Raw genomic sequence first — 23,746 nt, 5'->3', positions numbered from 1 at the left:
ACCCATTCAGGTCCCCTTCCACACTGTGGAAGCTTTGTTCTTTTGCTCTTTGCAATAAATCTTGCTACTGGTCCCTCTTTGGGCCCACACTGCCTTTATGAGCTGTAACACTCAACCACGAAGGCCTGCAGCTTCACTCCTGAAGCTATGGAGACCACGAACCCACCAGGAGGAACGAACAACTCCAGATGCGCCACCTTAAGAGCTGCAACACTCAACCGCGAAGGTTTGCAGCTTCACTCCTGAGCCAGCGAGACCACGAACCCACCAGAAGGAAGAAACTCCGAACACATCCAAACATCAGAAGGAACAAACTCCGGACACGCTACCTTTAGGAACTGTAACACTCACCGCAAGGGTCCGCGGCTTCCTTCTTGAAGTCAGTGAGACCAAGAACCCACCAATTCCAGACACAGTCCCGGCTGCTCGGGAGGCTGAGGCAGGGGTCGCAGTGGGTCGACATCACGCCATTGCACTCCAGCCTGGGAGCGGTAGCAGGGATCCATCTTAAAAAAAAAACAAAAACCCAAAACCTGTTCAACTCCACTGGTCATCAGGGAAATCTAAAATAAAACCACAATTAGTTATAAAAAAAGAAAGAAAAAGAAAAAGACAGAAGCCCAGAGCGGTGATCAGTTGCTAAAGGTGAGCTCCAGGCTGCCTTCCTCCACACTTTGTGATCTTGGGTAAATTCCCTCACTTCTCTGAGCATTGAGATCCTCATCTGTAAACAGGGGTGCTACCACCTAATTTCCAGGGTACTCAGGCCACTCAGACCTTGCCCAATAGACAGGGAGCTCCCCAATGGCAGGCCATGTCTTTTTCTTTTTCTTTTGTTATTGAGACGGAGTCTCACTCTGTCACCCAGGCTGGAGTGCAGTGGCGTGATCTCGGCTCACTGCAAACTCCACCTCCCAGGTTCAAATGATTCTCCTGCCTCAGCCTACTGAGTAGCTGGGATTACAGGCACCTGTCACAATGTGGGGCTAATTTTTGTATTTTTAGTAGAGACAGGGTTTCACCAGGTGGGCCAGGCTGGTCTCAAACTCCTGACCTCAGGTGATCTGCCCACCTCAGCCTCCTAAGGTGCTGGGATTACAGGCGTGAGCCGCCGTGCCCAGCTTGTCTTTTTCAACTCTGAAGTCCAGTCCGGGGTCACTGTCAGCCATGTGGATCGCTCTGCATGCCTGAAATCCATTCTGTGAACTACAGATCCATGTCACTCCCTTCTTAATCCCTGTCAACAGCTCCACAGGACTGCAGGGCTGAGTCCAAACTCACGGTCCTGACGTTCAAAGCTCTCCAGGACCCAGCCTCTGCTTAGACCTGCATTCCCATGTCCTGTCCTACTCACACCCATGCCCTGTGCCCTTGCAACCTTCAAGAGCTTGGCCCCTGCTGGTCCCTGCCAGGGATGTTTTTCAGTCACCTCCTACACCTGGTGAACTCCTACTCATCCTTTAGAACCCAGCTTGGACATGCCCTTTCCTGCACTCCCTACCTGGCTGTCCTTCCCAACCTGGGCTCCCATGCCCCCCTGTTGCCCTCTGTCTGCCTGTTGCTTTCTAGCTGCCTGGACGTCAGTCCCCACCTCACACTGGGATAGGTCAGGATTGTTTCTGACTCATGTCTGTGGCCCAGGGCCTGGGCCACCTGCCGTCAGCATTCATTAAGTTCCATGAACATGAAAGAAGTGACCGGGCTCAGGCCCTTGGCTGAGAAGCTGAGAAGACTCAAGGCTGCCTCGGTCTCTGCTCCCTGTGAGCGCCAGCCTCCCCAGGCTCCTCTTTGGGCCCTGGCCCAGCAAAGGCGGCTCATGAGGAAACAGCCGGGGCCCCTTTGCCCTGACAGCTGTGAGGCTGAATAATGTATCAGCCTTTTCCTGGGCACATGGGTAAAATATTTCGATGAAGACAAGATTGTTCATCAAAGTCGGCATCACACAGAGTTTTGCTTTCCTCAGGGCACCAAGAGAGTTGGCCTTTCTTAAAAATAGAGGTATCATTATCGGCTCTCCATCCAGCCCAAGAGGTTGGTTTCAAATGCAAATCCCATCCTTGCACATCCCGCAGGCCCTGGAAACCCTTCAGTTCCCTTGCCCAGGTCAGGGGTAAAGCCCAAGCTCCTGCCGCTGCCTGCCATGGGTGGTGGGTGACTGCGCCTGCAGGACCCCGCCCGGCTCCCAGGCCCCTGCCCTCCCTGAGGAAGTGACATTTGATCTGAGACAAGCAGAATTTTTTTCCTTTTTTTTTTTTTTGAGATGAAACCTTGCTCTGTCACCCAGGCTGGAGTGCAGTGGGGTGATCTCGGTTCACTGCAACCTCTGCCTCCTGGGTTCAAGTGATTCTCCTGCCTCAGCCTCCCGAGCAGCTGGGATTACAGGCACCCACCACCATGCCTGGCTAAGTTTTGTATTTTTAGTAGAGACAGGGTTTCACCATGTTGGCCAGGCTGGTCTTGAACTCCTGACCTCAGGTGATCCGCCCACCTCAACCTCCCAAAGTGCTGGGATTACAGGCGTGAGCCACTGCATCCCACCAGAGATAAGCAGAACTTAATCCCCAGAAAAGGGAAAGGAAGAGCATTCCAAGCCGAGGGGAGAGAATGGGCAAGGGCCCTGAGGTGGACAAAAAAAAAGCATCGCTCGTCTTCCCAGCTCCCAGGAAGACTCCGACCCGCAGCCCGCCGTGCACTCAGGTAGGGCCATGTTCCTGAGCTCTGCCCAATGGGATAGGGTGGTCTGCACAGCCAGGCCATGCCCAGCTCTCTTCTCCTCCTCCTCCTCACTGCAGAACATGAAAGTGGCCTGGCTGGGTCCCTGAGTCACCGTATGGAGGACACCACCCGGGAGAGCTGCCCGCTTGTGTTAAATCTTTCGCGAGAAAGAAAGCAACTGTGGCCGGGTGTGGTGGCTCACCCTATAATCCCAGGACTTTGGGAGGCTGAGGCGGGCGGATCACCTGAGGTCAGGAGTTCAAGACCAGCCTGACCAACGTGGAGAAACCCCGTGTCTGCTAAAAATACAAAATGAGCCGGATGTGGTGGTGCATTCCTGTAATTTCAGCTATTTCGGAGGCCGAGGCAAGAGAATCGCTTGAACCTGGGAGGCGGAGGTTGCAGTGAGCTGAGATCTCACCATTGCATTCCAGCCTGGGCGACAAGAGCGAAACTCTATGTCAAAAAAAAAAAAAAATTACAAAATGTCTCTTTAACAACTCATCTAGAGTCCATGTTGTACCAATATTTTGGATATATTGAGTTAAATAAAATGTATTATTAAAATACTTTTACCTACTTATTTTCTAAACATGGCTCCTAGAAAACTTTAGCCACAAACTCTGTATGTGGCTCAAATTCCATTTCTATTATAGTGCTGGTCTAATCCACCCACTTCATTTTACAGATGGGAAAAGTAAAACACAAAGAGGTTAATGAACTTGGTCAAGGTCACACAGAGGCGTAAGAGTTTGGAGTTCTCTGTGAAGCTGAGCTGCTTCACAGGTTTACAGAAAACATCCGAAGTTCCACTCACGGCAAAGAAAACTTCTGAGTGATAGGCCTCTCTTGCTGGGATCGAGAGCAACCGAGGCTGAGCAATCTGCAGGTGTCTGCCTGAGAACAAGGGTGGCTTCTCCCACCGAGGGGCTTTTTAGAGAAACAAGTAGCACAGAGGTGGTCAGCAGTGAAGACCATGGGCCTTAAGGCAGTGATAGCCTGGCTCGGGCCCCAGGCCCTACCTCATATCTGAGGATCAGAGAGACAGGAGGGAGCGGACGTGGACCCTCTCCTTCCCTGCCTTCACTACCCACATCAGCAAACTGGAGATCAGGCGGGCGACTTGCCAAGTTGATGCATGAATGCATTGTGATGTCTGTTACTGGCCAGGTCAGAACCCAGCTCAAACTGACTTAAGGAAAAAGTGCAACTTACTGGCTCCTAAAATGCAGAGGGCCCTGGGTTGACCAGCTTCAGGCATGGCTTGACCCAGATTCTCTCGTGATGCCAACAGGGTCTCCCCTTCCTTCCCCCTGACGGGGTCAGGAGAATCGCTTGAACCCAGGAGCAGAGGTTGCCAAGAGCTGAGATCGTACCACTGCACTCCACCGTGGGTGACAGGGTGAAACTCTGGCTTAAAAAAAAAAAGAAAAAGAATCAATCATCAGTGTTCACATAACAATGACTAGGAGAATGCTATTCACAGCTGATTGCAGAGTACATTATGCTACGTACCCTTCCTTAAACAACATTGTGTCTTTCTGAAGTTAATATTCTTTGCTTCGTTTTGTTCTTAGCTTGTTCCCAAGTTCCTGTTACCAAACTCCCTATCAATTGTCTACCCCTTGAAGCATTCCCTTCTCGAAGCTCTCCCCAGGGCCCCCAGCAGGCTCAGGCTCTCAACAGGCTGTGGCCCACAGTGCCTCGGTGCAAGCTGCTGCCCCGGATGCTCCTTCTCCTGTTTCCTGAGTGGGATTGTCTGTGTCCATTGTCCTGTATCTTTCTGTCTTGATTTTTCTTGCTTATTTTGATGGAAAACATCCTCCAGTAGCTTCATGAGAAAGACCTCATACAGGAGCTCATACAAGCCCACACAAAATGTTTGCTATATTGCAAAACTCGAAATATCTTTTTTTTTTTTTTTTTTTTTTGAGAAGGAGTATCGCTCTGTTGCCAGGCTGGAGTGCAATGGCACCATCTTGGCTCACTGCAACCTCCGCCTCCCGGGTTCAAGCAATTCTCCCGCCTCAGCCTCCGGAGTAGCTGGGACTACAAGAGCACAACACCACGCCCAGCTAATTTTGTTGTTGTTGTTGTTGTATTTTTAGTAGAGACGGGGTTTCACCATGTTAGCCAGGATGGTCTCGATCTCCTGACCTCGTGATCTGCCCGCCTCGGCTTCCCAAAGTGCTGGGATTACAGGCGTGAGCCACGACACCCGGCCCACGTCCAGCTAATTTTTGTATTTTCAGTAGAAACAGGGTTTCACCATGTTGGCCAGGATGGTCTTGATCTCTTGACCTCGTGATCTGCCTGCCTTGGCCTCCCAAAGTGCTGGGATTACACGTGTGAGCCACTGCGCCCGGCCTCGAAATATCTTTATTCTACTCTCCTAGCTGATCAGTGGCTTGAGTGGCTATCCTAGGCCCAGTTCAGTCCAGGAAGAGAAGCCACAATGAGTATTGTGGCAGGAGGGGCCCATCACAGGAATGAGACCTTGCACAATCCCAGGAAGAGCAGGGGAGCGGAGCTGGGGAGGAGGGGAGCAGGAGAGTCAGGAAAGACTCAGCAGCCAGCCCTCCTGAAGCCAGGGGCAGGAAGCCAGCTCAGAGCTTGCAGGGAAGTCATGAGAATGTCACGCACACCCAGCTGCAGGGGTCAGGGCGCCGGGGGAGGTCTGGCCAAGAGCCTGCAGGAGCTGCTGCCTCTGCAGCTGCCACCTCTGTGGGAAAGCCCAGGACCACTGTTGGGGCAGCAGGGTCAATGGTGGGGAGCACGAGCAGGACCCAAGGTAAGGAAGAGTGCAGACACCCTGGAACTCACGGAGCACCTCTGCAGCGGTTTCTCCCCATCTCCGATCACAAAGACATTCAGAGTAGCGCAGTCTGCTTGCTTTTGCCTGCCAACAGCCCGCAAGTTGTCAGCCTGCCATCTAAACAAACCCCTTCTCACTATATTTAACTTCCTAATAAAGACAGCAATGAAATCAGGCTGCTTCCTCACACGATGCAACTGTTCCTTATTAAAATCGAAAGTGCACTAACCTCCTACCCTCCCAGCCTCAAAAAGAGACTTTCTCCATCTGCGAAGGGGGCAATCCCCCTTCTGACTGAGTCACACTCCCTCTTTGACATCCTGTGACTTAAATATCAAGATGTAAGGCCAGTCACGATGAACATAGCTTATGTGAGATAGCAGGGGAATGGAAGAAGGAAATGATAATTGGTTAATATGGGGACCGGGCATGGTGGCTCATGCCTGTAATCCCAGCACTTTGAGAGGCTGAGACAGGCGGATCACCTGAGGTCAGGGCTTCAAGACCAGCCTGGCCAACATGATGAAACCCCGTCTGTACTAAAAATACAAAAATTAGCTGGGCGTGGTGGCAGGTGCCTGTAATCCCAGCTACTCGAGAGGCTGAGGCAGGAGAATCACTTGAACCTGGGAGGCGGAGGTTGCAGTGAGCCAAGATCACACCATTGCACTCCGGCCTGGGTGATAAGAGCAAAATTCCCTCTAAATAATAATAATTGGTTAATGTGATCGAAAATGTAACAACAGCATAAAGAGTGAGTACTCCTAATTGACCCGCTTCCCTTCCACCACCACTCACATGGCTGTGCCTGGTGTGTACAGCCTCCTCTCCTGTATTCATCCCGTATTTCCTCTGCCCAAAGCAAGCACTGCAGCTGGGTTCCTTGTCTAGTGTGGTGAGTACGCCTTTGGTGATCCCTGGCGTTGCTATTGTCACTGTTTTGGGACGCCAAAAACCACAGCAAACTTAACGGAGTAACATCGTGTATGCTCTAAGGGTTCCGCCGATCCATCTTTCCCTTGTCTCTCTTCCTCTCCTCAGGCCTCCTTATTCCCTGGGACACAGTAATATTAAAAACAGGCCAATTATAACCTTACAATGGCCTTTAAGTGTTCAATGAAAGGAAGAGTCCACATCCCTCCCTTTAAATCAAAAGTTAGAAATGGCTAAGCTTGGTGAGGAAGGCATGCGAAAAGCTGAGACGGGCCAAAAGCTGGGGCTCTTGAGCCAGCTAGCCAGATTGTGAATGCAAAGAAAAAGTCTCACTCTGTTGCCCAGGCTGGAGTGCAGTGGAGCGATCTCAGCTCGTTGCAACCTCCACTTCCCAGGTTCAAGCGATTCTCCTGCCTCTGCCTCCCAAGTAGCTGGGATTACAGGCACGTGCCACCACGCCCGGCTAATTTTTGTATTTTTAGTACAGATGGAGTTTCACCTGTTGGCCAGGCTGTTCTTCAACTCCTGACCTCAGGTGATTCGCCTGCCTCAGCCTCCCAAATTGCTGGGATTACAGGTGTGAGCCACAGCGCCCAGCCAAGAAAAAGTTATTGAAGGATATTAAAAGTGCTACTCCAAGCCAGGCACAGTAGCTCACACCTGTAATCCTAGCACTTTGGAAGGACGAGGTGTGTGGATCACCTGAGGTCAGGAGTTCGAGACCAGCCTGGCCAACATGGTGAAACCCTGTCTCTACTAAAAATACAAAAATTAGCCGGGCCTGACGGCGCGTGCCTGTAATCCCAGCAACTTGGGAGGCAGAGGCAGGAGAATCGCCTGAACTTGGGAAGTGGAGGTTGCAATGAGCTGAGATTGTGCCACTACATTCAAGCCTGGTGGACACAGGGAGACTCCTCTCCAAAAAAAAAAAGTGCTACTCCAGTGAACACAGAATGCTAAGAAATTGAAACAGCCTTCTTGCTGATGTGAAGTTTGAGTGACGTGGATGGCAGATCCTAGCAGCCACAACATGTTAAGGAAAGAGGCCATCTCTTTAATATAAAAGTATAAGGTGAAGCAGCAAGTGCTGATGGAGTAGCTGCAGCAAGTTATCCAGAAGATCCAGCTGAGATCATCGATGCAGGTGGCTACACTAAACAACTGATTTCCAACGTGAATAAAATAGCCTTCTATTGGAAGAAAATGCCATCTAGTGTATAGCTAGAGCAGAGAAGTCAATGGTTAGCTTTGAAGCTTCAGAGGACAGTTTGACTCTCTTGTGAGGGGCTAGTGAAGCTGGTGACTTTAAGTAGAAGCCAATGTTAATTTGAGATTCTGAAAACCCTGAAAATCCTAGGACTCTTAAGAATGATGCTATACCAGCCGGGGGCAGTGGCTCACACCTGTGATCCCAGCACTTTGGGAGGCCGAGGCAGGCCTCACCTGAGGAAAGGAGTTCGAGATGAGCCTGGCCAACATGATGAAACCTCGTCTCTGCTAAAAATACAAAAATTAGCCAGGAATAGTGGCAGGGACCTGTAGTCCCAGCTACTGGGGAGGCTGAGGCAGGAGAATTGCTTGAACCCGGGAGGCGGGGGTTGCAATGAGCCAAGATCATGCCATTACACTCTAGCCTAGGTGACAGAGAGAGACTCCATCTCAAAAAAAAAAAAAAAGAAGAAGGATGCTATATCTACTCTGCCTGTGCTCTATACATGGAACAACAAAGCCTGGTGACAGCACATCTGTTTACAGAATGGCTTGCTACATATTTGAAGCCCACTATTGAGACCTACTCCTCAGAAAAAGATTCATTTCAAAATAGTACTGTTCATTGACTCTGCATCTGGTCACCCCAGAGCTCTGATGGAGATGCATAAGAAGAATGTTGTTTTCATGCCTGCTAACACTTCATCCAGCCGGGCGCGGCGGCTCACGCCTGTAATCCCAGCACTTTGGGAGGCCGAGACGGGCGGATCACGAGGTCAGGAGATCGAGACCATCCTGGCTAACACAGTGAAACCCCGTCTCTACTAAAAATACAAAAAAAAATAGCCGGGCATGGTGGCGGGTGCCTGTAGTCCCAGCTACTCAGGAGGCTGAGGCAGGAGAATGGCGTGAACCTGGGTGGAAGAGCTTGCAGTGAGCTGAGATTGCACCACTGCACTCCAGCCTGGGCGACAGAGCGAGACTCCGTCTCAAAAAACAACAACAACAACAAAAAACACTGCATCCATTCTGCAGCCCATGGATCAAGGAGTCATTTTGACTTTCAAGTCTTATTATTTAAGAAATACGTTTCCTCAGGCTATAGCTTCCTGATGGATCTGGGCAACATTTCCCAGTTTATATAATACTGAGAAGCCAATACATTTGTGTGACTTGCTTTATTGTGACGCTCTCTTCATTGTGGTGGTCTGGAACCAAACGTGCAATACACCCAAGGTGAGTCTGGCTGTGGTACTTTCCTCCTGGTCATTCTTTGTACCTAGCGCCCTGGGGCCAACTGGACGTGAGTCTAGTGGCAGGTCTGGAAGAAATGAGAGGTGGTGGGGATCGGCCATCTCCTAAGAGGTCACTACAGGCTCTCAGGCAATGGGAGACTGACCTCCACACACACAGGAGGAGAGGCTGCCTCTGTCAGCTGAGGATGCATAGCAGGATTCAGGGGTCGCTGGTGCTCAGTTTCATCACAGTCTGCCCAGGTGTCCGTTCATTCCAACCTGGACACAAGTTCCTGCCTCTGGGAGGCAGAGGTTGCAGTGAGCCGAGATTGCGCCACTGCACTCCAGCCTGGTGACAGAGCAAGACACTGTCTAAAAAAAAAAAAGAAAGAAAATACACAGGGAAAATAGAAGAGAAAAGATAAGAAAATGAGGGGAAAGCCCAGAAGTTCCACAAGGAGAGAACAGAAAGACAGAGGGAAGCAGTTTTCAAGGAAACGATGAAAACATTTTCTACTTGCAGGACCACTGATTGTCCTGGGACCACTACACCCCATCTGCTGCTCAAGTCCTGCAAATTATCTTCTTGGCCAAACTTCATGGATAAAGGAATTTGGTTCACAGCAATCATTTTCAGCACACTGGGTGTAGAATTCTGCAGGAATGGCTCCACAGTTCTCTCACTCCCAAAATTGCTATCTAGAAGTTAAAAGACATTCTTTTCCCCCATCTTTTGTATACAGCTCCTCCTCCCCATCCCCCAGCTTCATTTCTCTGTCCCTAACCTGGAACTTGTGCTGGGAATTTACAATCCTGAGCTATCATTTCCTTCTCCAAATTCCCCAAAACACTTACATGTCACCAGCCAGACCCACTGTCCGTCTATTCCTCATGGTCACTAAAACATTCTCGGCTGCAGCTTCTCAGTCACTCAAAGCCTTGCCTCTATAGACACTTGGTCTGGGAGACGCTGGGTGATGATTTAAGTAGTTGCTTTGCCAACGTATGCCATGGATGACAAATCTCCTAATTACCTCTGGCCATGGGGTTGTTAATGCCTTTAAATCTAGTTGAACCAGAAAATCAATTCTAGATTGCTACGCGTATGTTTCTGTTCCCTGGAAACACTTCTAAAAGATGCCAAAAATTCTATCAGACAGTGATTGGTTAGGGAGCAGAGCTAGTATGGTTGTTATGCAGAAATTAGACCTTGTGGCCAAGCATGGTGGCTCATGCCTGTAATCCCGGCACTTTGGGAGGCCAAGGAGGGTGGATCACTTGAGGCCAGGAGTTCGAGACCAGCCTGGCCAAAATGGTGAAACCCCATTTCTACTAAACATACTAAAAATTAGCCAGGCATGGTGGTGCACGACTGTAGTCACAGCTACTTGGGAGGCTGAGGCAGGAGAATCGCTTGAACCCAGGAGGCAGAGGTTGCAGTGAGCCAAGATCGTGCCATTGCACTGTAGCCTGGGTGACAGAGCAGACTCCATTTAAGAAGGAAAAAAGGAAGGAAGGAAGGAAGGAAGGAAGGAAGGAAGGAAGGAAGGAAGGAAGGGAGGAAGGGAGAAAGAAAGGAAGGAGAAAGGAAAAAAAGAAAAGAAAGAAAGAGAAAGAAAGAGAGAAATAGAGAAAGAAAGAAAGAAAAGAAAGAAAAAAGAAAGAAAGAAAGAGAGAAAGAAAGAGAGAAAGAGAGAGAAAGGAAGGAAGGAAGGAAATTAGACCTTGCACAATAGTGGGAGGGGCTGGAAAAGGGAAGGTACAGATGGGCAGAGGGTCACTAGCCACCTGTTGTCCACACAGGTGGACAAGTCAGGGCTTTCAGGAAAACCCCTGAAGCCAAGCGTATCCAGCCATAGATGTGAGAACAAGCCGGAGGGGTCTTTAGGGAGGGTCTGGGAGAAGCCATTGCCTCTGAGATGGGCCTGGGGCTGCAGGTGGTCAATGGGGCTGGCAGGAAGAAGGGTGTGGGTGAAGAAGAAAGACTGAAAATAAACTGGAACCCACTGGGCACGTCTGCAGAACACTGTCATCAATCAGAGACTTTCAGAAAGTAACAGCCACTACACCCCATCTGCTGCTCAAGTCCTGCAAATTATCTTCTTGGCCAAACTTCATGGATAAAGGAATTTGGTTCACAGCAATCATTTTCAGCACACTGGGTGTAGAATTCTGCAGGAATGGCTCCACAGTTCTCTCACTCCCAAAATTGCTATCTAGAAGTTAAAAGACATTCTTTTCCCCCATCTTTTGTATACAGCTCCTCCTCCCCATCCCCCAGCTTCATTTCTCTGTCCCTAAGCATCATGAAATGTCAGGGTCATCGGTTTGGTCTTGGTTTATTTTCATCTGTTTTTCTGGACAATCAGTGGTCCTGCAAGTAGAAAATGTTTTCATCGTTTCCTTGAAAACTGCTTCCCTCTGTCTTTCTGTTCTCTCCTTGTGGAACTTCTGGGCTTTCCCCTCATTTTCTTATCTTTTCTCTTCTATTTTCCCTGTGTATTTTCTTTCTTTTTTCTTTTTTAGACAGTGTCTTGCTCTGTCACCAGGCTGGAGTGCAGTGGCGCAATCTCGGCTCACTGCAACCTCTGCTTCCCAGGTTCAAGCAATTCTCCTGCCTCAGCCTCCCAAGTAGCTGGAACTACAGGCGGGCACCACCATGCCTAGCTAACTTTTGTATTTTTAGAAGAGATGGGGTTTCACCATGTTGGCCAGGATGGTCTTGATCTCTTCTTGATCTCATGATCGGCCCGCCTCAGCCTCCCAAAGTGCTGGGATTATAGGCCTGAGCCACTGCGTCTGGCCCTCTTGTGTCTTTTTTGTTCTGCTTTCTACCATAGTGGATTATATTTAGTTTCCAGCTTTTCTATTGAGTTTTTCATTTCTGCTGTAATATTTTTATTTTCTAAGCACTCCTGTTCTGTTTTATGGCTGCTTGTTCTGATAGAAGGATGTCTTATTCCTCTGAGCAGATCAGTGATGGTATTTTTAACTTTTTCTTCTCTTTCCATAGTGTCATTTCCTCCAAGTTGCTTCTTGCTGATAGTTTATTTTGGTCACATCTTTCATCAGGTGACCCTGGGTTGTTGATCATATTTCACTGTGCAGCTCTAGCAGAGCTGGTTTTGAGTGACTGCTCTCAGCCACGAAGGTACAGCACTTGCCCTGCTGCTGATAATAATTATAAAACTGGAGGGGAGGAATAGATGAAATATTGTTTTCAGATCTTCAACATTCAAAACTCAATTACTGTCATTCATTACAAGATGAATCAAGGTTCACAAAATAAAGGTGACAACCCATATGACCAGCTCCACAGATGCAGGAAAAGCATTTCATAAAATCCAACGGTCATTTGTCAGAAAAAACCCTTAGCAAACTAGGAATGCAAAGACACTTCCTCAACCTGATTAAAGGCATGTACAAACAAAGCAAAACAAAATTCTACAGTTAGCATCACACATCACGGTGAAGAATAAATGCTTCCTCCCGAAGATTCAAAGCAAGGCAGGGATGTGAGCTTTCTGTTCAACATTAGACTGGAGGGCCTGCCCAGGGAAACTCAGCAGGAGAAAAAGAAATGTTTAAGCTTACAAAATGGAAAGAAAGAGATAGACCTGTCTTTATTCAGAGATAATATTATCTATGTTGGAAATGCTAAGGGATCTTTTAACTGCTTTACTAGAAAGCAAATTTAACAAGGTCACAGGACAAAAAGGCAATAGAGAAAGACAAATTTCTATACATGGTAATGACTGATGCTAAAAGTAATACCTTTGCAATACCATAAAAAACATCAAATACTTAGGAATACATTTAATAAAATATGTGTAAAGCCCCTACACTAAAGGCTATAAAATAATGTGTACTGGCCGGGCATGGTGGCTCATGCCTATAATCCTAATACTTTGGGAGGCGAGGCAGGAGGATCACCTGAAGTCAGGAGTTCAAGACCAGCCCAGCCGACATGATGAAACCCCGTCTCTACTAATAAAAAAAATACAAAAATTAGCCAGGTATGGTAGTGGGTGCCTGTAATCCCAGCTACCCAGGAGGCTGAGGTAGGAGAATAGCTGAAACCCGGGAGGTGGAGGCTGCAGTGAGCAGAGATGGTGTCACTGCACTCCAGCCTGGGAGCCAGGCTCCATCTCTAATAATAATAATAATGATAATAATGTGTACTGAGATAAAATAAAGATGAAATAAGCAAATGGGGAGATATACCATAATCATTGACCAGAAGATTCAATATTTATAAGACAGCAATTTGCCCCAAATTTATCTAATGATTCAATGCAATCCCAATCAAAATCTCGACAAACCAATCTATAGTGCCAAAAAGCAAATCGGTGATTGCTTAGGGGCCAGGGTGGGTTGGGCATTAAGGAAACAGAAGAGTCAGAGGAAAACTCCTGGGGCTGACGCTCATGTCCATTGTCTTGATTGTGATGATGGCTCACACACATGAACACATGTTTCATAACTTACTAAACTGTGTACTTTAAACGTGTGTCATTTATTGTATGTCGATTATAGCTCAGTGATACTGTTTTTTTTTTTTCTTTTTTTTTTTTTTTTGAGACGGAGTCTCGCTCTGTCGCCCAGGCTGGAGTGCAGTGGCGCGATCTCGGCTCACTGCAAGCTCCACCTCCCAGGTTCACGCCATTCTCCTGCCTCAGCCTCTCCGAGTAGCTGGGACTACAGGCGCCTGCCACCACGCCCAGCTAATTTTTTGTATTTTTAATAGAGACGGGGTTTCACCGTGGTCTCGATCTCCTGACCTCGTGATCCGCCCGCCTCGGCCTCCCAAAGTGCTGGGATTACAAGCATGAGCCACTGCGCCCGGCTGATACTGTTTTTTAAATATTTTAATCTCAGTAGTCATTTTTTTTTGTTTTGGTTTGGTTTTTTTTTTTTTTTTCAAACAGTCTCATTCTGTCACCCAAGCTGGAGTGCAGTGGCACAATCTCAGCTCACTACAACCTCTGTCTCCTGGGCTCAAGCAATCCTCCTGCCTCAGCCTTGTGAGTCACTGGGACTACAGGCACACACCACCATGCCCGGCTAATTTTTTTGTGGTTTTGGTAGAGATGGGGTTTCACCATATTGCCCAGGCTGGTCTTGAACTCCTGACCTCGTGATCCACCCACCTCGGCCTCCCAAAGTGCTGAGATTACAGGCGTGAGCCACGGCATCCAGCCCTAGCAGTCATTTTTAAAGTTAAAAGTTGATTCTCTCTTTTTTAAAAATAAAGAAAAGAGGTTGAGTTGGTTCACAATTCTGCATGGCACCAACATCTGCTCAGCTTCTGTCAAGGACCTCTGGAACTTTGCAGTCATAGCAGAAGGTGAAGGAGAGGCAGGCACCTCACGTGGCAAGAGCAGAGCAAAAGAGATGGGGGAGCAGCGACACACACTTTTACTTTTTTTTTTTTTTTTTTTTTTGAGATAGAGTCTCGCTCTGTCACCCAGGCTGGAGTGCAGTGGCACGATCTTCGCTCACTGCAACCTCCGCCTCCTGGGTTCAAGTGATTCTTCTGCCCCAGCCTCCCGAGTAGCTGGGACTACAGGCATGTGCCACCATGCCCAGCTACTTTTTGTATTTTTTTTTTTTTAGTAGAGACGGGGTTTCACCATATTGGCCAGGCTGATCTCGAACTCTTGACCTCGCGATTCACCCACCTCGGCCTCCCAAAGTGCTGGGATTACAGGCGTGAGCCACCACACCAGGCCTCGACACACACTTTTAAACAAGCAGGTCTCATGAGTACGCACTCACTACCCGGAGAACAGCGCCAAGCCATGAGGGATCCGCCCCCATGATCCAATCACCTCCCACCAGGCCCCGCCTGCAATGTTGAAGGTAATCAACATGAGATTTGAGTGGGGACAAATATCCAAACCACATCATTCTGCCCCTGGCCCCCGCAAATCTCATGTCCTTCTCACATTGCAAAATACAATCATACCTTCCCAATAGTCCCCTGAAATCTTAACTTACTCCAGCATTAACTCAAAAGCCCCACGTCTGGTCTAAAGTCTCATCTGAGACCCACTCCTCAGTACAGTTTCTGTGTTAGACCACTCATGCATTGCTATAAAGAAATACATGAGACTGAATAATTCATAAAGAAAAGAGAATTAATTGGCTCATCGTTCTGCAGACTGTACAACCACAGCTTCAACATCTGCTTGGCTGCTGTGAGGGCCTCTGGAACGTTACAGTCATCACAGTTGATTCCAAAATGTATGTAGAAATTGGAAAACCTTGAATAGCCAAAAAAAAAAAAAGTCTTCAAAAAGAAAAATAAGATTGGAGGACTTTTACGACATAATTTCAAGACTTGCTATAAAGTTATGATAGTGAAGATAGTACAATAATGGCATAAACATAGACAAATAAAAGCACTAGAACAGAATAGAGGCCAGAAGGAAACTCACATTTATACGGTCAATTGATTTCTTTTTACCTTAGGTGCTAAAGCAAGTTAGGGAAAAGAAAAATCTTTTTAACAAATGGTACCCAAACAACTGACTATACCTACATCTATAACCCTGAAGGGTTACCCTCCATTCTTTAGCTGAGTACTGATCAGCACATGCATGTGAGGAAGTGACCTCAGATTAGAAAAAGAAACACTGGAACAAAGCTTAAAATCAAGGCTCAGAAGGGTCCAACTGTTTCCAAGTAACTGATCTAACGCCCAGAAAATTTTGTAAAAAATATTTAAAGGAATACAGGCAAAATTAATTAATTAATTAAACCACACCCAACAACCAGAGCTCACAATTTCTTGTACCTAATCAAAAATCACCATCTATGCATAGAGGTAGAAAAAGACAGGTCATAATATGGGGAAAAATCAGTCAGTAGAAACAGACCCAGAAATGACATCGATGGTAGAATTATTAGACGAAGATACTAAAACAACTCTAAGAAATAGACTCTATTTGTTCAAGAAAATAGAGGCAAGTGTGCACCTGATAATAACAGACTGAAAGAGTTTTTTAAAAGACCCAAGTCAGATTTTAAGAGATGAAAAACACACAACAAATTAGACAACACAGAAGAAAAGTTAGGTGAATATGGATACATAAGACTAAGAAGCTATCAAAAAACGCAGGAAAAAAAGTGAAATGTAATGAACAAAGCGTCAAAAGAACTACATGCATGTCATTGGAATCTCAGAAAAGAAAAGCAATGGGGAAGAGGGATGGACACACACAAAAAAAGTTTGGAAAAATAGTGTTTATATTTTGTCAAATTTAATGAAAACTATCAATCCATAGATCCAAACATCTCGGTGAACTCAAGCATAAGAAACATGAAGAAAACCACACCAAGGTGCCTCATCATCAAATTTCTGGAAACAGATGTTAAAGGAAAGCATTAAAAGCAGCAAGAGACCAAAAAAAGACACATCACACGCAGAAGAACAAAGACCTTTTTACAGAAAGCTTTTTAAAAGAAACAGTAGAGGTCAGAAGATGGGTGACATCATCACTTTGAAGTATTGACGGAGAATTAACTGTCAAGTTTGAACTCTATATAGAGATAATATATTTTTAATGAAGACAAGGTAAAGATTTAATTTAACGTAAGAAGCTAAGGGATTTGATCCCAAGCAGAGCAGCACCACAACAAATGCTAAAAGACCTCCTTTGGGCAGAAGGAAAATGATGCACATACTAAGCAGAAACCTGAATAAACATGTAGGAACAAAGAGCATCAAAAATGGTGATCAGGCCAGGCACGGTGGCTCACACCTGTAATCCAGCACTTTGGGAGGCCGCGGCGGGAGGATCACTTGAGCCCAGGAGTTTGAGACCAGCCTGGGCAACATAGGAAGACCCTATCTCTACAAAAAAAACTACACAAATTAACTGGGTGTGGTGGCACGTATCTGTAGTCCCAGCTACTCAGGAGGCTAAGGTAGGAGGATCGCTTGAGCCTGGGGAGGTTGAGGTTGCGGTGAGCCAAGGTCGCACCATTGCACTCCAGCCTGGGCAACAGTGAGACCCTGTCTCAGAAACAAAACAAAACAAAAATGGTAATCATGTCAGTAAATGTAAAAGACATTTTTAAAATTGTTTATGCCCTTTAAAAGATTATTTCTCTTTCAGGCAAAAATAACAACAATGTATTGTGAGATTTATAATGAACGTAGAAGTAAAATCATGGCAGTACTAGTGGAAAAGCAGAGAGATGTAAAGGGAAGGGCACTGTCGTGGGAGCTTCACACTCCAAGCGAAGGGTTGCAGGAGTCCTCAAATGTTAACTGTGTTGAGTTAAAGATGTCTACAATAAATTCTAGAGCAACTACTTTTAAAACACAGGATGAGGGGGTAGCTAATATGCCCATGGAGGAAATAAAGTAGAATTATAAAAATATCCAATTAAGGCAAAAGAAGGAAAGAGAAGCAAAGAATAGATGAGACAAATAGAGGGGGAGAAAGCAAAGTGAAAGATTTAAATTCCGTCGTAACTATATCACCTTCAATGTAAGCAGTCCAGACACTCTAATTTAAAGGTAAAGATTGTGAGACTGATTTCAGATTTCTTTTTTTTTTTTTTTTTTTTTTTTTTTTTTTGAGACAGAGTCTCGCTCTGTCACCAGGCTGGAGTGCCCAGTGGTGAAATCTTGGCTCACTGCAACCTCTGCCTCTCGGGTTCAAGCAATTCTCCTGCCTCAGCCTCCCGAGTAGCTGGGGTTACAGATGCCCACCACCACGCCCAGCTGATTTTTTTTATTTTAATAGAGATGGGGTTTCACCATGTCGCCCAGGCTGGTCTCAAACTCCTGACCTCAGGTGATCTGCTTGCCTCAGCCTCCCAAAGTGCTAGGATTACAGACGTGAGCCACCATGCTCAGCTAAGATTTTTTTTTTTAAAGGTAAGACTCCATACACTGATTACAGAAAGTCAACATTAAACATAAAGACACATATAGGTTAAGAGTAAAAAGATGGAAAAAGGGTGGGTGTGCTGGCTCATGCCTGTAATCCCAGCGCTTTGGAAGGCCGAGGTGGGCAAATCACCTGAGGTCAGGAGTTTAAGACCAGGCTGGCCAACATGGTGAAACCCTGTCTCTACTGAAACTACAAAAAATTGGCCATGGTGGCATATGCCTGTAATCCCAGCTACTCAGGAGGCTGAGACAGGAGAATCGCTTGAACCCGGGAGGCAGAGGTTGCAGGGAGCTGAGATCGCACCACTGCACTCCAGCCTGGGTGACAAGAGTGAAACTCCATCTCAAAAAATAAAAAATAAATAAATAAAGGTGGAAAAAGATATGTCATCTTAAGATTAACCTCAAAAAAAGTCAAAAATGTGGATATTAATATTGGAAAGGTAGAGTTTAGAGAAAATAATATTACCAATAATACAGAAGGTCATTGAATGATGAAAGGGTCCCTGCATCAAGAGACAAATAATTCTAAAAGTTTATGCACTTGTTAACAGAAATTCAAAATGCATACAGCAAAACTGAGAGAACAGAACTGAAAGAAGAAATAGACATATCTACAGTTATAACTGGAGATTTCAATACCCCTGTTTAATAATATAATGATGAGATAGAAAATCAGTAGACTATAAAAGATTTGAACATTATCAACCACATAACCTAATCAACATATAAAGCACTCCACCCCACAATAGCAGAAAGCACACTATTTTCAAGTGCACAAAACGTTTACCAAGATAGACAATTTCCTGGGCCCTAAAACGAGTCTCAAAAAGTTGGAATGGGTTTAAATCATACAAAGTATGTTCTCTGACCACAACTGGGTTAAATTAGAAATCAATAATGGGAAGATGCCTGGAAAATGCCCAAATATTTTGAAACTAAAAAATACATTTCTAAATAATTCACTGTTTAAAGAATAAATCACAAGTGAAATTATCATGTTTAACTAAATGAAAATGAAAACTTCACATACCAAAATATGTGGGATACAGCTAATGCAGTGCATTGAGGGAAATTTTTTTATTAGTAAATGCTTCTATTAGAAAAGAAGAAAGTTTTCGTATTGACTTAAACTTGCACCTTAAGAAATCAGATAAAGGAGAGCTAAGTAGGCAGAAAAAAGGGAATGATGAGAAGCAGAAATTAATGAATTCGAAAACAGGAGAACAACAATGAAAATAAATGGAAACAAATGTTTGTTCTTTTAAGTAAGTTGTTAAAATTAATACACCTGTAGCCAGACTAATCATGACCAAAAGAGAGCAGACACAAGTTTTCAGCATCGTGAATGAGAGAGGAGATACTACTACAGACCCTATAGACATTAAAAGGATAATATGAACAATGTGATGCCAATACGTCACACAACTTAGATGAACTCAACAAATTCCTTGAAAGTGTTCACACTACCGAATCTCACTCAAGAAGAAATAGACAACCTAAATAACTTTATACCTGGTAAAGAAATTTAATTTGCAGTGAAAGAAAACCTTCCAACAAAGAAAACTCCAGGTCCAAATGGCTTCGCTTGTGAATTCTACCAAACATATAAAGAAGAAATACTGCCAGTTCTATACCAACTCTTTCAAAAAATTGAAAATGCTGGAACACCCCTAAATTCATTCTGTAAGACCAGCAATATCCTGATATTAAAACAAGAAGAAAAAAAACTACAGGCCAACATTTCTCACAAAACTTCTTAAACAAATTTTAGCATAGCAAATTTAAATTCACACACACACACACATACACAGAGACAGACTGACAGATAGGAAGAATAATGCACCTTGTTAGCGTGGGGCTTACCCAAGGAGGGCAAGCTTGGTTTAACATCTGAAAATCAGTCAATGTAATTCACCGTCTTAAAAGACTAAATAAGAAAAACATTACATAGAAGAAATAAGACCTGGTGTCCAACAGATGAGTAGGATGATTGTAGTTAATATTAATTGATCATACCTTTTGAAATAGCTAGAAGGGAGTAATTTGAGTGTTCCTAGTGTAAAGAAAAGATAAATATCCATCCATTGCAATTGCAATTACCCCGATTTGATTATGTAAATATATCAAATTATCACGTGTACCTCAAAAATATGCACAGCTATTATTTATCAATTAATTAGTTAAAAATATTTTCAAAGAACAATATAATCCTCTCAATAGATACAGAAAAGGCATTTGACCAAATCCAACATCCATTCCTGATTCTTCTTTTTTAAACTCAGCAAACCGGAAATAGAAGATTACTTTCTCAACCTGAAAAACAGCATCTAAGGAAAACCCACAGTTAATATCATAGTCGATGATGAAAAGCTAAATGCTTCCTCCTTCCTCCCCAAATCAGAAATGAGGCAAGTATCCCTACTCTTACTACTTATACTTAACATTGTATTGGAGGTGCTTACCAGTGTGTTGAGACACAAAAAAAGAAATAAAGGCATCCAGATCGGAAAGGATGTACTAAAACTGTCTTTATTCATAGACAACATGACTGTTTCTGTAGAAAATCTAAACAAATCTACAAAACCCACAAGAACTAATAAGTGAGTTTGGCAAGGTTTCAGGATACAAAATCTATATATAAAAATTAATTGATTTCTATACACCAGCAATGAACCATCAGAAATTGCAATTTTAGAAAATAACCATTTAACATAGCATAACATGAACTATTTAGATATAAACAAGAACTGTTCACTGGAAATTATGGAACATTGGCAAGAGAAATTAAAGACCTAAATAAATATTGTGATACAATGTGTTCGTGGAGTGAAAGACTCGGCATTGTTGTGGTGGTTACTATTACATGTCAACTTGACTGGGCTAAGGGATGCCCAGGTAGCTGGTAAAACATGATTTCTGGGTGTATCTGGGAGGGTGTTTCTGAAAGAGATTAGAATTTAAATCAGTAGACAGAGTAAAGACATCCATCCTTATAAATGTGGGTGGGCAAAAATGCAGAGGAAGGATGAATTCTCTCTCTCTCTCTCTCTCTCTCGCTCTCTCTCTCTCTCTCTCCTTGAGTTGGGGCATCCATCTTCTTCTACCCCTGGACACTGGAGCTCCTGGTTCTTGGGCCATCAGACACTGGAACAGACACCAGCATTCTTCTGCCCCTACCAGGACTCAGGCCTTCAGACTAAATGGCAGCACCTGCACCCTTGCATCTCCAAGTTGCAGGCTGCACATCATGGGACTTCTTGGCCTTCATGATTACATGAGCCAACCCCTACAATAAATCTTCTCTCATATCCATCTGACTAGATATATACAGATAGAGAGATATACTATTGGTTCTGTTTCTCTGGAAACAGAAGAACCCTGAGAAAACCCAAACTAATGTAATTGCTAGGATGTCAATTCTCCCCAAATTCATCTATAGATGTAACACAATCCCAATTAAAATCCCAACAGGCCTTTCTGGTAGAATTTGACAAGCCGATTCTAAAATTTGAAAATGCAAACAACTCAGAATAACCAGAGCCGTTTTGAAAAAGAAGAACAAAGTTGGAGGATTTACACACTTGGTTTCAAGACATTATAAAGCTACAGTAATCAAGACTGTGGAATTTGCATAAAGATGGACATAGAGATCAATAGAAGAGAAAACAGACTGTAGAAATAGACCCACACATATATAGTCAATTGATTTTCAACAAATGTTTAAATAAACTTTTTTCAACAAAAAGTGCTGAAATGATTTCACAGCCGTATGTTTTTAAAAAATGAACCTTGAAACTTCCCATTATATACAAAAAGTCACTTGAAATGCATCCTAGACCTAAATGTAAGAGCTAAAGACATAAAACTTTTTCAAGAAGATATAGGAGAAAATCTTTGTGACTTCAAGTTTGGCAAAATATCTTACAAAAAGCACTAATTATAAAAAGAAAAATTGGATAAATTGAACTGCATCAAACTTATAAGTGTTTGTTCTTTAAAACACACTGTTCCAAAAATGAAAAGGAAAGTCACACACTAGAAGAAAATATATACAAAATATGCATCGGACAAAGGGCTTGTATTTAGAATTATGTAAAGAACTCTTGGTCGGCAAAGCCCGAGTCCTGTCCTCTCGCCCTTCTCCCCGGACAGCTTGAGCTTCACCACTCGCTCCACATTCCCCACCAACTACTGGTCCCTGGGCCCTGCCCAGGCGCCCAGCTACGGCACCCAGCCGGTCAGCAGTGCGGCCAGCGTCTATGCAGGCACCGGGAACTCTGGTTCCAGGATCTCCGTGTCCCGCTCTACCAGCTTCCGGGGCGGCACGGGGTCCGGGGGCCTGGCCGTGGGGATAACTGGGGGTCTGGCAGGAATGGGAGGCATCCAGAACAAGGAGACCATGCAAAGCCTGAACGACTGCTGGCCTCCTTCCTGGACAGAGTGAGGCAACTGGAGACCAAGAACCGGAAGCTGGAGAGCAAAATCCGGGAGCACCTGGAGAAGAAGGGACCCCAGGTCAGAGACTGCAGCCATTACTTCAAGACCATCAAGGACCTGAGGGCTCAGAGCTTGGCAATTACCGTGGACAATGCCTGCATTGTTCTGCAGATCGACAAGACCCGTCTTGCTGCTGATGACTTGAGAGTCAAGTATGAGACAGAGCTGGCCATGTGCCAGTCTGTGGAGAGCAACATCCATGGACTCCGCAAGGTCACTGATGACACCAATGTCACTCGGCTGCAGCTGGAGACAGAGATCGAGGCTCTCAAGGAGGAGCTGCTCTTCATGAAGAAGAACCACAAAGAGGAAGTAAAAGGCCTACAAGCCCAGATTGCCAGCTCTGGGTTGACCGTGGAGGTAGATCCCCAAATCTCAGGACCTCGCCAAGATCATGGCAGCCATCCGGGCCCAATATGATGAGCTGGCTTGGAAGAACAGAAAGGAGCTGGACAGGTACTTGTCTCAGCAGATTGAGGAGAGCACCACAGTGGTCACCATGCAGTCTGCCAAGGCTGGAGCTGCTGAGATGACGCTCACAGAGCTGAGATGTACAGTCCAGTCCTTGGAGATCGACCTGGACTCCATGAGAAATCTGAAAGCCAGCTTGGAGGACCGCCTGAGGGAGGTGAAGGCCTGCTACACCTTGCAGATGGAGCAGCTCAACAAGATCCTGCTGCACCTGGGGTCAGAGCTGGCACAGATCTGGGCAGAGGGACAGTGCCAGGCCCAGGAGTACGAGGCCCTGTTGAACATCAAGGTCAAGCTGGAGGCTGAGATCACCACCTACTGCCACCTGCTGGAAGATGGCGAGGACTTCAATCTTGGTGATGCCCTGGACAGCAGCAACTCCATGCAAACCAGTCAAAAGACCACCATCCACCAGAGAGTGGATGGCAAAGTGGTGCCTGAGACCAACGACACGGAAGTTCTGAGACACTAAGGCAGCAGAAGCAGGTACCCTTAAGGGAGCAGGAGGCCAATAAAAAGTTCAGAGGTTAAAAAAAAAAAAGAACTCTTACAACTCAATAATTTTAAAAATCCAGCTGGGCAGGGTGGCTCACGCCTGTAATCCCAGCACTTTGGGAGCCTGAGGAGGATGGATCACCTGAGGTCAGGAGTTCTAGACCAGCCTGGCCAACGTGGTGAAATCCCATCTCTACTAAAAATACAAAAATCTAGCTGGGCATGGTGGTGCACGCTTGTAATCCCAGCTACACAGGAGGCTGAGGCAGGAGAATCACTTGAACCTGGGAGGTGAGGGTTGCAGTGAGCCAAGATCGTGCCATTGCACTCCAGCCTGGGCAACAAGAACAAAACTCTGTCTAGAAAAAAAAAAAAAGCCACATTAAAAATTCCCAAAAATGGACAGAAGATTTAAACAAACACTTCACCAAAAAAGATATATAAATGGCAAATAAGTACATAAAA

At 45.4% G+C, this 23,746-nt stretch overlaps 1 pseudogene across 1 annotated transcript; it reads left to right on the top strand.

Annotated features, from left to right (window-relative positions):
* Positions 1–1,684: 1,684 nt before the first annotated feature.
* Positions 1,685–23,258, top strand: LOC100601039 (annotated as a pseudogene). Its single transcript, XR_001116016.2, has 3 exons — positions 1,685–1,853; positions 4,347–4,464; positions 21,971–23,258. The product of XR_001116016.2 is annotated as a keratin, type I cytoskeletal 18 pseudogene (transcript).
* Positions 23,259–23,746: the final 488 nt, after the last annotated feature.

Source organism: Nomascus leucogenys, chromosome 7b, assembly GCF_006542625.1.
Source record: "Nomascus leucogenys isolate Asia chromosome 7b, Asia_NLE_v1, whole genome shotgun sequence".
NCBI lineage: Eukaryota > Metazoa > Chordata > Mammalia > Primates > Hylobatidae > Nomascus > Nomascus leucogenys.
Note: the sequence above shows the minus strand (reverse complement) of the source record. Positions and strands in the feature narration are given on the sequence as shown.